This window comes from Apteryx mantelli, chromosome 2 (assembly GCF_036417845.1).
Source record: "Apteryx mantelli isolate bAptMan1 chromosome 2, bAptMan1.hap1, whole genome shotgun sequence".
Classification (NCBI taxonomy): domain Eukaryota; kingdom Metazoa; phylum Chordata; class Aves; order Apterygiformes; family Apterygidae; genus Apteryx; species Apteryx mantelli.
This window is the reverse complement of record NC_089979.1, coordinates 95,244,823-95,262,443: the sequence shown is the minus strand read 5'-3', so window position 1 is coordinate 95,262,443 and position 17,621 is coordinate 95,244,823. Positions and strand designations below refer to the sequence as shown.

General features: G+C 35.8%; 1 protein-coding gene across 3 annotated transcripts in view; it reads left to right on the top strand.

Annotated features, from left to right (window-relative positions):
• The window catches only part of TMEFF1 (transmembrane protein with EGF like and two follistatin like domains 1), a 135,173-nt gene that overhangs the window by 63,655 nt on the left and 53,897 nt on the right, over positions 1–17,621 (top strand). Inside the window, exon 1 of one of the 3 annotated variants that reach the window (XM_067292419.1) lies at positions 17,541–17,615. The exons of the other annotated variants lie outside the window; for them this stretch is intronic. The gene's annotated coding sequence lies outside the window, so the exon portion shown is untranslated. Of the gene's footprint in view, positions 1–17,540; positions 17,616–17,621 lie in introns of those variants that run through there. 3 annotated transcript variants of the gene reach the window in all.

Sequence of the window (17,621 nt, the reverse complement as noted above, 5' to 3'; positions counted from 1 at the left end):
TTCTTTTTTATTTTAGTGGACAGAAACACAAATTACATAGGATAGTTTAGAAAACTGTGCCTTTAAATTTAGTTTGCAACATAGCATTCTAGGACTGTGAAGTAATTTTCTCAATTTTTTTTCCCATTTCTCATTCAAGGATAGTGGATAATAACATTATCTACATTATGGTTCTCAGCCAAATGTCTGTGATTGCTTTACAGCTGTAAACATCAGGAGTCTCACTGTATAGCAGCAAAATACTGCAGAAAAACAGTTAAAGCTTGTTAGGCATTTAGCAGTATCTTTGAGAACCAAAAAATCTGTGTTTGGACTTCATTTTTGCTACAGAAGAACCATATTCCATATTTTTCATCTTCCTTTTGTTCTGTCTGAACTTTTCTCTGTTCTACCGTGTCCTTTCTGCAATAATGGACCAGGCAGCACACATTATTAAAAAGGCAGAGTACACTCTAGATTATGTGGTGGCATAATAATGTTCTCTGGTTTAGTCTTTTCTCTCTTCCTAATAATTCAAAACATTTAATTTGCTTTTTTTATCACTGTTAAATGCAGAGCTGACATTTTTGTAAAACCATCTATTCTAATGCCAGTATTTCATTCCCAAATGGTAATAATTGTCTCATGACCTATCATTTATATATATATATATATCAATAAATATACACACACACATATATAATTGCATTTTTCTCCATATGTGTTACTTTACGTTTATCCACATTGAATTATATCTGCAATTTTATAACCCAGTCACGCAGTCTCATAAGGTTCCTCTGCAATATTTCTGTTAGCCATCTTTTTTATTACCCTGTATAACTTTATACTGCCAGACAGCTTTTTCACTTTACTATTCATATCCTTTTCTAAGTTATTTATGGATAGGCTGAAGAACAGACCCGAACACAGACCCTGCTGCCAGACTTGACTGGTGACATCCCTCTCACAAGAAAATTGACTATCTATGCTTACCCTCATGTTTCCTTTGTTTCAGCCAATTATTTATACATGTAATCAATCCTTTGGCATGTCAGTTTGTTTAGCATTTTTGCTGAAGACCTTTATGGAATGTACTTTTAGGAATCCAAGGTTCTCCCTTGTCTACCTGCTTCTTTACCTCTTCAGAGAACTCTAGCAGGTTTATGAGGCATGAATTCCTTTTACAAAGTCATATTGACTCTTTCACAGCATATCATATTTATCTTTGTTTTTTCTACTTCTGTTCTTCTGAATGCTTTTCTGCTAATTTGCCTAGGAGTGCTCTCTAGGAACCCATTTAAAAATTAAGAATTTAAAAACTTACCAGTCCTCTGGTACCAAGCTTTTCTGCATAAGAAAGGAAACTGAACTTCTCCACATCTTCACAGTAAACACTGATGCAAAGAAAACCTTTAGTTCTTGTTACATGTCTATCTTTTCTAAAGGTTCTTTCTTGCTCTTTGAGTGTGGACTGACAACCATTATGTACAATCACTTGTGTATGCTGCCTTCCACTATAGAGACCAACCTGACTGTGGTCCTTTCATATTATTTCGGTTGCATCAATATTAAATAATGTTTAAAAAAATCTTAAAGTTATGGTTTGTGATTTGCCCCATTGCTTCTGTCATGTCAGAGGTCCGCTGTTCTGGGTGACATATAACCTACAAGAAGAATCCTTGTGTAAAGGATTTGGATATAAAATAATCCAAAATGTAACAACCAAGTGTAACAAAACCATTTTCGTCTTCTCTTTCTGTGATTTCTAAAAGTCCCTGGGGATTTTTGGAGTCTATGAAGTCTATGACTCTACACCCAGACAGCAGCGCAAAGACACTCATGACACCTTCTGCAGTTATGATCCCCTGGTTATCCAATCTGGAGAGGTGGTTAGAGTGTACTGGGACATCCTTTTGCCTCATATGTTCATATTTCCTTCTTAAGGAGTTGAGACATGTCTGGGGTGCTTGCTCAAATCCAGAAGTTGGAAAGCTAAGGCACTACTTTTAGTAAGTGTAAATCCTACTCATATATCAGAAAAGTGCACTATTTCATGATTATCATAGAAAATATTGATTGCTATGAGGTAAAAAGCTATTGCAAAAAGATACTAACACAACATATTAACTAGTTTTAACATAAATAATAAAGTCGTAGTACTGAGTAAGCATTATTCAAAAAATCCTCTTCAAATGCCACTAAAAATAAGAGCACAATACATGATCCTTTAAGATAAATTTGAAATGTCAGATACAGGAAGTATAAATGCCATAATGATGAGAAAGTAGTGTAAAAAGTACAAAATCTAGGCATTCTGAAGTACAGAAAATACTCCCATAATAACTGAAGCAATGTTTTCATATTTGAGTTTTGTACCATATTGTATGGGGCTTTGTATTCAGAGCCTGTTAAAGAATTAGATCTCAAATGAAGATCCTGAAAGAGAGAAAGGGAAATGTTATATTTATTTTTAATGGCTCATTTAAAGAATTGTTTGAATCATATATAATAGAAGGCATGAGGCAGAATCAGAGGATGTCACCATCTTGCTGCTCAGATAAATTAATATGCTTGACCTAGGAAAGGGAGGTTGTTTTCATTTCTGTAAATACAAACAAATCCTGTCAATGCCAGCATAAGTTTGATCCACTCATGTGGAAAATGTAAGACACTCTTTTTTTATAGGTAGTGTTTCCAAAGACACATCTACTGACCAAACACTGCTTATGTGTTTAACATTACATTAAGTAGAATCATATTGCATAATCATATTTTCATATGATTGCTTTTTTGCTTCGGATTTGCTACTATCTTTATTCTCTGCCTTTGTTCACAATGAGATTTCATCCCATAGCTGGTTTAAAACTGTAGGGCAGCTATTATAACAACAGCCTACAAAATACTAGAATCCATTTTTACTCAGCTTCTTATTCATTTCCTTAAAAATTGTTAGATTTACTTTTAAGATGTTCTGAATGTGCAAGGTGGTGTTTACAATACCAACACAGATCAAATTTGATCTACTCCAAAGGGTAGACTGCCTATGGGCTCAAAGCTAAATATAAGTTCCATGTTGAAAGTTGATGCTAAGTTAACATGAAAATAAGAGGAGAAGACAAGCCTACAAGAGGTAGGCAAAGAAAAAATAAAGCAGAGATTGCTCACAGGTAAACAAAACAAAATGGAATAATATTTCCCCACCCACCATGACAAGTTTTAAATTGCTGAAAAACTTCTACGGTATACTTCTCAAAGATGAAGTTTTCAGTCTATTTTGTTTATATCTTATATTTTAATGCTAGCTTTGAATTATGGATCTTTTCAGTCATCTTCAGTCATACAGAAAATCATTCTATTGTTATCCATGAAAATGTGACTTTGTCAAGTTGGTATTTTCCGCATAGACAAAACAGGGAAGATGCACATAGCCTTACAATGGAGTTGGAAATAGAGCAGATTGAGTGAGCACTGAACCACTAAGTCTTCTAGCTGCATTACTTTAAAGGTCTTTTCCCTTCACAGAAGGATGCTGTCCAGCTGAACAATGAAGGATGACTGAAGTTAATGTTCTGTGGTGAGAAGGAAGAATTGAATAGGATAAGGAATCAAAACACATTTCTTTAGATCTCTTCTGGACTTCATGCCTTCTGAGCTAGCTAAAAATGGTAAACCCCAGTGCAGTGTTCCCTTGCCCCTGCTTGCTGAAAGAATGACCCCTAGGCAGCTTTAGTTCGTGTGCTCAGCATATGAGCTTCTTATAGTTCTCATTACAAAACCATAGCTCAGGCATGTACAGGGAGATAGCCTTGGCAATTAGCAATAAGGTTTTACATAAGCATATCAATAAGTGTCTTATGATGGCATTCTACAAAAAGCATTTGGTTTTCATATTAATGTGTTGGTTAATGGCTGCTTTAAAAATCTGTGCATGAACTGGGAGGAAGGGTATGAAGTTTTAAATGCAAGAAAAAATGTAGAATTATGTGGGATCAGCAAAAAAACAGTATAAAATATTCACGTTGTTCTTGACAGTGAGTGTTTTTAGCTGTCTCTTTTTCCCCAAACCACTTTAAAAGCACCAAGCTGTGAGCCCTTTTAATGAAAGTCTTACTTTAAAATAAAGATATTAAGCTATGTTTTGAAATCAATTTTTAAAAGATTACAGGGCCACTAAGCAATACTGAAAACATATTATTTGGGACAGGTAAGTGTAATTTCTGACCTCCTCCAAAGGCTTTTTCCTCTTATTTATTGTTAATGCCAGTCATCCTTTTTCTGACTCTTTTTACTCCTTTTCATTATCATGTATTCTTTTTTGTATTTTGATCTTATTGAATTACTATTTACCTTGCTTTTTGAATTTGTGTTCATTTGTTTTAAAGTCTCAGAGATGTCTTAAGTATATATTAATAATATTCTTGAAGTCCAGTGCAGTGGCACAATATTGTGCAGTGGCACAATAGCAGATTTATACGTATAATATCTTATTGTTTCAAGAGCTCAGATGGCCTCACTTAGACAAAATATTTTTTCATAGTCACCAAATCACCAAAAGACTACTTCCAAGTCGGTTTTTGTGGAGAAACTGCCTGAGATGAGGAAAATTTATTAAGAGCAGAAGGTTGATAAAGTGATTGCATAATTACACAGCAGAAAGCCATATCAGGCAGGATCTGTGTATAAAAGCTATGTACTAAGAAGACTTGAACAAGTTTCCTTGCCATTTCTCTACAGTCTACAATCTTAAAAGGTCCCTATTATGACTATCATGTGACTTCTCTATCCCTAAACAATCTTGTGTGTATAACAGTTTATGAAGTTTTTAGTATCCTAAAAGTATATCAACTAATTCTTTAGATTGCAAAGATCATTCTGAAAAGCAGCATTCCACCAAGTGGACCATTGCAAACTTCTTCCTTCTGTATGAAAGGGGTCAAGATACAGTGCTGAGTTTCTGCTGGGGTTTTCAAACAGCTTCAGGCTTTCTCTGGACTCCTTTCACACTGGAGAAGGGAGCTCCCTTCAGTCTGTTCATGGGGCCATTAGAGCCAGTCTGCTTTAAATACACATTTAACAGGACCAGAGGCCCAAAACTTTTTTCACAGTCCAGCGTGTAGACAGAAACAGAGACTTAAAAAGAAAGGGATGGCCCATGGGCTGTGTGCAGAAAGCCTCAACCTTGGAACCTTCTGCAGACCTTTCATCTGCTGTGAGAATCTATGAAAATTCATGTTTTGGGTTTTTTTCATTTTTCAAACTGACAAGTGAAACTGACCTTTGAATTAGCTACTGAATCAATACATGGTATGAATCAATATATGTGTATTCAGAGGCTTTGTTTGTCCTCACACTTTGAATATCCAAAATAGAAACAAAGTGATTGTTTCAATAATGCACAGAGGATTATAACAGTGTATACAATTAAAAATTAGTGTTAATATATACACCTAATTAAAATCCTTCTTTTATATAGCCATCTTTACTATTGATTAAATGAGCTACTGGACTACATATTTTAGTGGAGAGACCTGCAAGATTCATTTGTGTTCCAGTGGATTGTATGTTTTCCTATCTAAGAATGCATGATGTTATATGTCAGGTCCATTTTTTATACTTTTATGCTATAGTTGTAGGTTGTGATTTGGAATTATACAAAAGCAATATTGACAATATTCATGTAAGCATTAATAATAAATTTCCACATATATATTTATTGTGAATTTTGTAACATTCTTATACCAAAACTATTGCCTTTCTGAAAAGAGCCCTCCCTCCATTTTCTTTCCATACCTCTTAAAGAAGCTGTTAAACAATTTACCTTAATATTTAAAGAGAAATTAGGTATAATTGCCAATTGAAGAGCTAGTTAGAATGATGTAGATGAAAAAATGTTGTGTTCTTCCTGTTGAACTTTGCCTATTTTGAGTAACAAGTAAATGTAAGCAGGTTTTATTATAGGGAGTATCCCAAAATAACTTGAATTTTTTGCAAAGTACTACTGTGCTTTGTTGTAGGCTAAGTAATACAATAGCATAATGCAATTTAAGAATGAATTCCTAAACTGCATTTAATACATTTCAGTGCTTATCAGTTGCAAATGAGAAACAGTCAGAAAGCATATGACATCTGTTGCACAACACATCACATTTCTCCATTACTAGGAAAAATACAAAACTAAGGGAGGAGCCTGTGTATGAAAAATGTTTTTCCACCTATAGCAGATGGCCAGATTTCTAATCTAAAATTGTTCTTGGAGTTTTGGCATACTGCCATCTGTCTCCACAGCTACAACAGTTCAATAACTCTATCATTCCTCTTAGAAAATGTTTCCTAGAGTGAATTTAATGCTTAGCAAAGTGTTGAATTTGCAGCTGCTGGGAGCAGAATACAATATGTAAGAGAGGGACAGCAAACCCTCCTAATTTCTACTCACTTGGTTACAAGCAAGGTTTTGTTTTTGTGAAACTGGTGTGAACAACATTTGGGAGTTGGAGGTAAGATGTTCCAGTTCTTTTTTGCACTGGCCCTTCAGTAATCCTGTGTACAAACCACCAGCATTAATGGAGATCATGCACAAGGAACATGACTAAGATTATTAAAAATGTTCATAATTATTACCATGGTAAGAAGGCTGTTTTCTGGAAGATTTTTCTTTGTCTCAGCTATGTTAGTCTCTATTAACATTGAAAATTCCAGTGCAAACAGGCAGTTGTAATATCATATACTTTGCCACATAAGGTTTTAAATCCATCTGCTAATGTATCTGTTATCGTATTAAATTGGAGTTGGTGGCCCATTGCTGTAGAGCTGCCAAAATTGTTCGCAGAAGTAGCACTGAGCAGCTATTTGTGACATGGGAAATATTTCATTGATTTTCTTTAGTGAAGGCAAGTCAAATTTTTTCAGGTAGAAGATGGGTTTCAGTCACTGCTAACTTGAATTAGATTTGAAATTCTGATCTGAGGTGAAAATTTTCCTATCCTGTGACAAAAACCTGAATTGTCAAGTCTGATTTGTATCCCCCATGTTCTGCAGTAGTTGGGAGGTTATTCATACATGAGATTTAGTTTCTTTAAGAAATCCTTGTGCAAGTCCTTGGCTGGCTCTTCCATTTTTGTAAACTTAGAAATAAGACTTAGTATTGGTTTAAAGTTTCCAGAATCTCGCAAAGCTTTCAAAAATGTCTGAGGAAAAATTGTTACACTCAGCACCTTCAGAAGACAGTTAACTTGCTAACATGTTTGGAAAGTGTTATTCCTAATAGAACTATGAAACACATTTCTGGGTTTGTGTGGCATTATCCTTATTATGCTCTGTGAGAGCAGCACAGTTTGAATTCTGACCAGTGATTATCTGCTATTTGAATACAGCAGATGAATTGTACAAGCTGCATTAATACACCAACGTACCTCTTCAGTTAGCATTAGTAGCCTTTGTGAGTTAACATCTCTCACTTTTTAAACTGACAACCACATCCTCTGTCTTTTGTTTCTGCTTCATTTTAGTGATTATAATGATTTCCCAGCTGTAGTATTGAAGACCTTTCTATTAAAGAAAAGGTGACCAAGCTCAGAAAAGATAACTTTGCAGCAAAACAATTGGAGAGGGGCAAGTTCTGATGTGGCACCCTGGCTTGACCTTCTGTTGAAGCCATCACCACCTTTGATGAATCATTTTACCCCGTATACCTTTCTTCCTCATCCAGTGAAATGGATGTGATAATATCTAATTTTTGTCACAGTTTATATGACTTCTCTGCTTATAAGTAAGTCTTGTAAGTCATGGACTGGCTGTTATCCATGTCAATCGGAATGGGGATCTGATCTTCATTGTAGCCTCTAGGTATTGCAATATTTCACACAGTAGTTAATGATAGGAAGTGATGAATAATGCTTAAATTTGAGCTATTCAGAGGACACATTTTAGACTTCTGCTATCAAATCATCTTTCAGACAATTGCATTTTTCCTTAGAGATTGAATAATTAAGTGTAGATTAATATACTGACAACTTTTTGTCAGATATTTTCCGCCACTTTTAAGAGAAGCCTCAAATATGAAGAATAAATGGCATCTTAAAATACTTCTTCACACTGTAATTCTACACATTTGTCTCCCATAGACCAAAACCCTAGTCATGTTAATTATTATTTGCATAAAAATTAGGTTCTCAAAAAGTTTCTTGTGCCCCTGATCCTACAAGCACTTAAATGCGTTCTTAATCTTACACATGATCAATTCCACTTAGTTTTAGATCACACAGACACTCAAGGTTAGATTTCTGTCTAAGTGTTTATAGGTTTGGAGCCTGACATTATGTATATTCAATAGTAAAATTTAATTTCAAATAATAATAATCTGATTAATAATCTGATTGTAATAATTTGATTTGTGCTGCATAATCTATTTTAGTACCATATATTGGTTTAAACTAAAAAGTCCATGAAAAATTTATCTGTTTCCTTTGCGCTGTTTTTCATTACCCTCAGGTGATCTCTTATTTTAAAAAAGTCATTTTTGAGTTTATTTTAAAGCTTTGAAAATAAGTCACAAGAAAATGGCTCCCAGAAGGAAAAGTAGATGTAAGTGTATTACACAACAACCTCTGAGGTTGTTCCACAGCTGTGAGCAATGTTGCCTGTGGTGCTCTGAAGGATCAAGATTCATCTGCTCTTTAGACATCTCTCTGACTTTGAAATCATATGAAGAATAAGGAAAAGGGAAGGTGATGAGATTAATGTAGTGTTTATAGTTGGCTTTGATTTTCCAATCCCCTCAATGTCTTTAAAAAAATAAAACAGACAAAAAGAACACAAGCAACTTTCCTTAGAGGAAAATGTAAATCTATATACAGAACCAGAGCTTATATGCATTTTTAATTGTTCCAGAAAGGTTCATACTTTCATTTTACTAATATTTTGTTATCCAGAAGTCACACAGATGAAAAAATAAATAACCTTTTTTAAGGCCCAGCTATTTTTGCTGCTGGAGGAAACATTCTAACTCTTGGGTGGTATTATTGAGTTTTTATGGTTTCTTAAAAAAATTATTAAATTTTTGTGCTCTGGAATTGGAGTGGAAACTACTCCAGCTTCAGGCTGGGACTTCAAGAACATTGAAATCAAACATATGTTAATATGACCTTGAGTGTGAAGTAAATGTATAAGTTTTGTGGTAAATGGACACACTTCTGATGTGCTCAAGCTTCCATTGACTTCAGTTCTTGTTTCACCAAGAAAAAAGCAAGGATCAGGCACTTTTGTTGCTTTCTTTACTGTTGCTCACAGAGGTAAATGCTCCCTTTTCTGACAGCAGCAGATATCCGAAGGCAGGGACTGGGAAGGGGAGATAACTAAAACCTTTATAGAAAGGTGATGTTTTCATTGCATCAAAGAACTGTTCACATCAAGGTTTGTTTCTGTTCTGCTGCAAAAGAAATTGAAGTGAGCAGCAGGGCTTTTAGCTCTACAGCTATTTAGATCCATTCCCCATCCATCCCCCATCTGTAAACAAATACTGTAATTATGAAGGTTCTACAAGGCATGAGGCCTCTATTGCAGCTCTTGATCTGGCAAATAGGCTCCTAAACAAAGCAATGTATTCAAGTTTTGTGCCAGAAATGGGATCAGAATTTGTCCAAATCTCTTCTGCAATTTAGAATCAACTTGAGTTTCATGTATCAGTTACAGATCTAAGAAAAAATTGCCTGTAATGTTTATGGAGGCTAACTAGTCACCTCAGTGTTGTTTTTTACCATTCGTTTACTTTTCTCAGGCCTTCAAGTTCTTAAGGAGTGATACTACTACACTCTTAGTAAAAATGAGAGCTCTGTTGTTTTGGAATGTTTTTTTCATTCCACTGTAGGCTTAGGAAAATAATTGTTCGATTTTCTTTATGAACAGGACTAAAGAGTTCACTTCGATTTGTAATTAGTCATAGAAAGCTTTCTTCAGAAAGAATATTTGGTAGCAAAACCTATCACTTCCTTAGGAGCAGTATGTTTGCCTGCTTGACTCTTATACTGGTAATGATCCTAGAAAGCAGGTAAAAAAATCCCAATCTGGGAGCCAGGAGAGAGGAGGGATAGAGCACAACCTTAGCTGGAAATGTTTTGGGTATTTGAACATCTACCGCATGGGCATGTGAACATCAGAGAGAGAGAGCAAGTAGGCATTGAAAAAAGAACAAACAAGATAACATTTTCCCACTGACTGTACGTGCACATGCTCCACAACAGTCAGGAATTAACAGCATAATATATGCAAATGAAAAATTTCATAGGAATCCAACTAGCTGAAGCATGCTTGGTAAAATCTAAGAGCACTATTTCTGAAGTTATTTTACCAAAGTGCATTCCTTTATATAGGCATTAGCATTTAGCTGCTTCCTGAAACTAAGCCATACATCAGTTATCCCAGTATATTTCCTTGGAAATCAAAGAAGTTGGTAATCAAATCAGTTGATTGGATTTGATTATCAATCAAATCCCTGTATATTTCCTTAGTAATCAAATTCAGGTCTTAAATATAAGCTGAAAAGTTGTATTTGATATGGGATAGAGCTGTGGCACAGGATAGGTTCCCTTAGCTAGATATTGGACACTTTCCTACATTTGGGAAGATCTATTTTGTCAGGATATCTTGCAATTTCAGAAAATAAAAGCAGAAGTAAATATTATTATGGGCATTCAGCCCCCCATAAAAGTTAATGCTACAGCTTCCCTTAGCAGAGTGGTTCCTGATTTTACCATCTCCTGTGCAGTGTGTAATCTCTTTGAGCAGTCCTAAAAAGTACATGTGTTTATAAATGTTTACACGAGCAAAGCCTAAATTTCTAAATCACAATGTGTAAGGACATTAAGTAGCTCAATGAGTTAAGAAGAACTAATTACCCCTTATTTTGCATGTGTTTGTGATTTCGTACCCTGAGCTTGTCTCCCTATACATCCCCTCAACTCTTTTGATTACACAGATTTGGACCCTTCTCCTCCAAACAGCCACTGATTTTTCATAAACTTGTAGGAAGTTCATTATCTCTGAGATCTCTACCACTGTCAGATTTGGCTGAAATTGCACAGTGAGTGCAAAAGTTACAGGCAAAAATTGTCAGAGAAGCATTTGGAGAGTCATTGCTCTTGCACAGCCTTGGTTTCCTTAGAAACTAGACTTAAGATTAGTAATAAATGTTGTAATCAATTTCTTTGTTAATTATCTATATAAGCATGTTTCTTTTTGAATATTTTGTTTTACATGAAAATATACAATGACATACTAACTTCTTTATAACAGCCTTGTATAATCATGTTCAACAGTTTTTGTAGTAACACAGATTCTGGTTTGTAAGCAAGTTTTGAAGCCAGTGCCCTGGATAGTTGCTAACAGAAAAACACACCAGATTTGTGTTCTGATGGCCAGATTACCACACTATCTAACCTTGATACAAACAAAGGTGTTTGTGAGAGAGAAAACCATTTAAAGTACTCACTGCATCTTTTTACTCTTTTCAACTAATTGCACAGCTAGTTGATTTGTACCATTTGCTGAAATATTCATCTACAGAATATACATAATTTCTGAAATATTGTCAAACCTTTTAATATAACAAAAATGTGCCTCACTTTCTCTACAAATACATTTTTTGTATGATGGAAACAGAAATGCACCATGGGCTGAATTCAATATTTTGACAGAACTGTCATCCGTACGCTCATCACTATGACACTTTCCTTACTTTTTCACATTGAATGGAGTTAGTCTGAGGTATACTGGTAATGTGAATAATTGTAGAGTGGGCGACTCTCAAGTTCAAAGCCAGTCTTGTTACCTTGCTGTGTGAGTGCTGGTTGTTAAAATTTGCTGTGGTTTCCTATTGTGTGCAGGAATACTAATTACTTTAGCAGCACATATGCATTCAGTTCTTCTCTATTTTAAAAGGAGATTATGGTGAGAGCAGGGGCCGCTCACACACTGTATTCTGAGTTGAATTATGTGCAAATGAAACATTTTACAGACATGAGACATCGAAAAAAACAGAAGTAAACACTAGATATTTCCTTAAAGTGGTATCCATGGCCAATGACAGAAATTTACAAGGCTGAGCAATATGTGCTGGCTTGTTTTAAAGTAAACCATCTTCACCACATAGGCATGGAAAAACACTTCACTTTCAACCTTTGGTGTGTTAGGTGAGTTTGGCTCCTAGTTTTGCGTTTTGCTACAGAAACAGAACACAGAAGTTGCGGTACTGTCAGGAAAATGCCGATGAATGTGGCACACCAAAGCTGATGGAAGAGAAATCCAATATACAAAGAATCTTAATTTCTAGTTTCTTGGGGGGAAGAAGAGGAGGGGGAGAGCTGTTTCACATTTCTGCTGCAGGAATTAGAACTCTTAACACATCATTTCACTATCTTAAAAGAAGCCACACAGTCTCCAGGAAAAAGCTATTCTTAGGTAATCTTATTGCTGGTGTAACATAATGCCAGTAAAGGGAATACTGCTTTTCAGACTCTGCTAAGGCCTGGTCCTTGCTTTTTCAGTGGCTCTGCAAATGGACACAGCTGATTTGGAGATTTTTTTTCCCCCTTAAACTTCTTATTTCAACTTGCAAAGGGGAAACAGCACCTTGAATGTTTCTCTGATGCTCCGAAGGGATCAGAGAAAGGGTAGTGGTTGAGCTGTAAAGACTGGCTAAGGTAGGGAAGTGAAAGAGTGATGTAGTAGGAACCAATGGGGAGTTGGAGACCTGCAATAAAATGAATAGGAACAAGTTCTTTTGTATATGGCTGTAACATATTTATCAGTGAGATTCTCTTTGTACCCAGTGGCTGATGGGGTATGACTTAATCCCATTTCAAACACATATACCAGCACTTTGGCAGGGTCAGAACAAATAGCTTATACATTGGGACTCCCGTAGTTTGATTCTTGTCCACAATGTGCGTGTAATAGTTCTGTCAGCATTTGCATGATTTACTGCAGCTATGGCTGTATTAGGTGTACTTTGAAAGAGCAAAAGGATGGGACTGAAGTTGCTGATTATGACACCTAACTTAAAGTATTTTATGTGTATGTGTGCGCATGTGAGCTAAGTGTCTGGGTCAGTGTCAAAGCCACTATAATCAATGGAAATATAAACTGACTTAAACTAGGACCAATTGAGATGCTCATATGTCTGCATTGGGCCGGTAGGATCTACAGGAGAGCTGTCTTGTTTTGTTCTGTATTGGCAGCTGGAGGCCAGCTTGGATATCCTAAGGGCATTCAAAATTTTCCCTGGAGAATCTTTTTTGTGGTAATTTTGTTTACATGTGATGTCACCTTCATGGTTTAAGTTGACAGGTTATGCTTGGGAACAACTGAGGCATAGACCTATCTCTGGGTGTCATCTTTGTTGGGACAAAGACAGGGACTGGCAGGTGAAGTTTTATTCAAAAGTTTGATTTAAGGCATAAGCTATTATTTTGTTACAGGAAAAGCTCAATTCAACAGCTTCCTTTTGGGAAGGGTTTTCTTTTTTGTTTTTCCCCATTAAGTTCTCCAACCAGTTTGAAATAGTTTTCCAAACTCAGAACAATCACAAGCCAGAGAATCCAATCCAGAGTCATAAGACTGACTCCTCAAAATGAGTGGTTCAGATTTTGCTGTTCAGATTTTGACTCTCTTTGGTGAGCCTGACTGCTCATCCAGTCATCATACTACTTTGTCAGGGTATACTTTGTGGACTGTAGCATACCGTCCCACAACATAATTACTCATCTGACCAACCTGGCCCAGGGATTCATACAATGCTACCTTTTCCCAGGCAAATGTTGACCCACTCCTGGTGTACTTCACAATTTCAGGGGTTCTTTCAAACCCTATAATATCATACCCTTTCTGAACTTTGCCAGGTCTGTCTCTGTGTGTGTATATAACCTCCAGGAGACACATGCCCTTCTTTAAAGCTTGGCTTCATAAAGAACAGTTTGAAGGGCGGAAAAGCAGTAGTAAGGTGCCCCACACTATCTTGCCCTTTCCCTCTGGTGAGAAAGATGCAAAAACTGCTCTCCCTCTACTAGCAAATGCCTAGGTCATGAGGAAGTGGGGGTGGTCTTGGCAGCTTCTCAGGTGGAGTTCTCTTCCATAGGAAGCAGAAAACAAAGACAGGCAGGCAGAGATGGGTTTTCCCAGCCACAGCAGAAATACTTAAGAGGGCCAAAGCTGGCGGCAGTTCTACTAAACATGCCCACTCACTTCCACATGGAAAAGGTGGTTTCTTTCCCCTTTTATCCACTCACCTTTACTATGTACTAGTGCCAACCTCAGGAGACAATGAGTTTTTAAAAAACAAATTGCTTTTGAAATTACTGGATTTTCCCACTCTAAATTTTATTTTATTCTCTAGGTATCCAGCGCATGTGCTATGTACTTGAACTGCAAATGTGATTTCATCTTCAGGTTCATAATTTTAACATGTGTAGTTTACCTTGGTGATAAAGGTTCATGCCTCAAAACATTACATTTTGAGGTCACAGCCAAAAAGGCAATCTCCAGTTATTTCCATTGGACTATACTTTGAATTCTTTGAGTGGAGACAAAATGGAAAAGGCTTTACTTGATTTTTAGTGATGTCTCAGATTATCACAGGGTGAATTTCTTTCAAAAGAGAGGGGAAAAAAAGCAAAAAGATCTTGACGTGGGTCTTTGCAGCCAAATTCCTGCAAACTGCTGTGTGCAGGTCAGACATCACAGCATCAGGAACTGTATTGCCAGAACAAACAGATACTAGCGAATCATTTTTAATACCTCATTTCAGGTCTTTGGAAATTAATTTTATCATAAATTTGGAAGCTTGATTTAATTGCACTAATTGTATTTTCTTCTGGGAGTTGATGGATTACTACTTACTCTCTTCTCTCTGTATGCAATGAATCATATAGGGGTTTTCTCTTATTTACACCAGTTAGTCTTGGAAATGAGTTGTGATAGGCATTAAAGAAACATGCAAGAAATTATCTTAAACCATTTGCTAGATGTTCTTACTCCTTTTGTAGGTCCATTCTCACATATAATGATAATGATTCCATTCTTCTGGAAATAATAGCAGAAACTCCTTCTTAATTCTTTTTCTGTGGGGATTCCATTCAAGAGAGAGCATATATTAGACATGCCAGATATCTACTGTTACTCTTCAAATCACTCTATTAACATTCATTCTCATTTATTCATTTTTGAATAAAACGCAGTAGATGTGAAAGTCATTATGGCTACCACACTTCCCAGTATTTGTGATGCTATCGAATATAATTGTATACATGTCAGAGCTTTGATTTTACTGTTGCTTAGAATTTGCTACTGAAGGGAAACAGGAATTAGATGACATCCTATCATAAAAAAAGTTCATCTATCACATTCAAGTGCCAGTCACCAGGGTATCTTGTCTTTCATACAGTTTTGAAGTATCATGTTGGCTCCTGGTCTTTGAATGATCAGTAACAGTTCATTACTTTCTTGTTGAGGGTTCTTCCCTTATGCAAAGAAGCTTATAATTAGTGTTTATAATTTATATGGAAAGAAACACAATTCACTCCTAAAATTAAGTGAGTTATAACTGTCCTTTCTGTCCTCTTAATTCCTCCTGAGGATATTTTTTTAAATGAAGTCTCAGTTCATTATGTTGGAGGCAAGGGCTGATTCCCTGCCCGCATCTTCACTTTTTCTATTCTAATTTTGCTCTGACACCTTTCATTCTCTCACTGGCTTTTGCAGTTGGAGCAGTAATTAAGTTAGGCACAAGTACATCTCACCCTGTTGCTGAACTGCTAGCTGGGGACAGCTTTTGATTTACCCTGGATCCCTCCCCTCCCATGCTAAAAAGTTAGATCACTGCCCTGTAGAGAAGAAACTCCTTCTAGCAACCTGGCAGGTGGGTAGCTGTCAAGGAAACCTCTGTGGGGCAGCCAGGATGAGGAGACAGACTGGAGACAAACACATGTGCTCCTCTTTTAGCCTGGAGAATAGACAGAGGTTGATAGCAAGCCTTCATGGAAGAGCTGGGGCAGTGGAAATCATGTAGCCCCACAGGATTTCAAGCATGAATTAGAGCTGCCTTGGGCTTTCTTTCAGTGATATAGGGTATGAGGCAAGCCTGTGCATAGCATCTGAGTACAGCCATTTTGAGAATGGAGGTGTTCAGAATTGGAGCCCATATGTGTTTAGTTTCCCAGGCTCATAAGAATAGGATTTTGAAAGCTGTTAGCACTGTAATTTATCCATCTGGTTATTCCCTTTTATAAATTATATTCTCTGAAATACAGTATCACCAAAAGGTGCATTCTTCTCTTGGGTATGACAATCATTTCCTCTTAATTAATCTTGATAGTTTGTTCATCTTCATGGAGTAGATCTTCACGAGGGGAAAGAAATACACATTTCCTTCAGGAACAAATTATGAACACAAAAAATGGAAAAGCTGCAATGTTCTTTCAGATTAACTCAGATCCTACAATGAATCAATCACATTTGATAAATGGCGACATAAAGAATAACATTAGAGAACATGTGCACGTGGTTGGTATGGCAACCAGGATATCTAACTATCAAATGGCATAGACATCACACTCCTCATTTATATCTTCAGGAATGATGGACACAAAGAAAAAAAAAATTTTTTAGAATTATATTTTTTAGAATTTTTTGTCTTGGCTAAGAAAATACAGGACTTATCACTGGATGTTCTGTTGAGCTATACTCCTGTAACTTCAATACTATAAAAAAAATGTAATTATGCTATATTAAATATATAAGTATATAGCATATTGTAACAATATATATTATATTAACTATTGTATGTATATATTATATATATATATATATTATATATTATATATTTATATATAATATATTTATATATTTGTGTAATACAATTTTATAACATAATAAACATATTTTATGATATATTTAAAAATTTATACATATTATATGAACTAATATATAATTTTAAATTTATTTATATAAATTATGTGGGTGGGTGTATAATGTTATATAAACCTACAGGAGCAGTTTTAGAGTGTTACTGTTATATCAGTGTTGACATTATTGTGAGCAAGGGGGTGACTTCCTGTTTAAGATTGCAAGTGACAGTAAGAATTATTTTCTTCTACTTTTGACCTACATTTCACAGTTTCTGAATGGCAGTTTTCAGTGTTTTCTTTAATCCAATCATCTGGATAGAGTTTGCTTATTAAAAGTTATAGAAAATATTTTAAAACATACAGCTGTAAATGAATCTGTTAGTGGGTCATATTACTAAAGGGTTCTGGAGATCTCTGACTGGAGTCAAAGCACAGAAGATCCTTTTAAGGAATGTCATTCAGTGCACTCTTAAATGGGGACAGTGGATTTTCCCAGAGCCCTTGGTGTTATTTTCACTTTTTCATTGTAAGCAATAGTAACAATACTATTCAACTGAATCTAGCAAGATCATATTTTGGCTAAAATTGACTGCTTCCATTATCCCACCTGTATCTTCTATTGTTCTTTCTCCTACATACAGTTCAAATCAAAAATCGGAAGAGTATATTTAATCTCCTTCAAAACTACCCTTGGATGTGATGCCAAAAAAACCTGATACCAGTTAAGCAGCTGTTGTGCCTATGGTATTG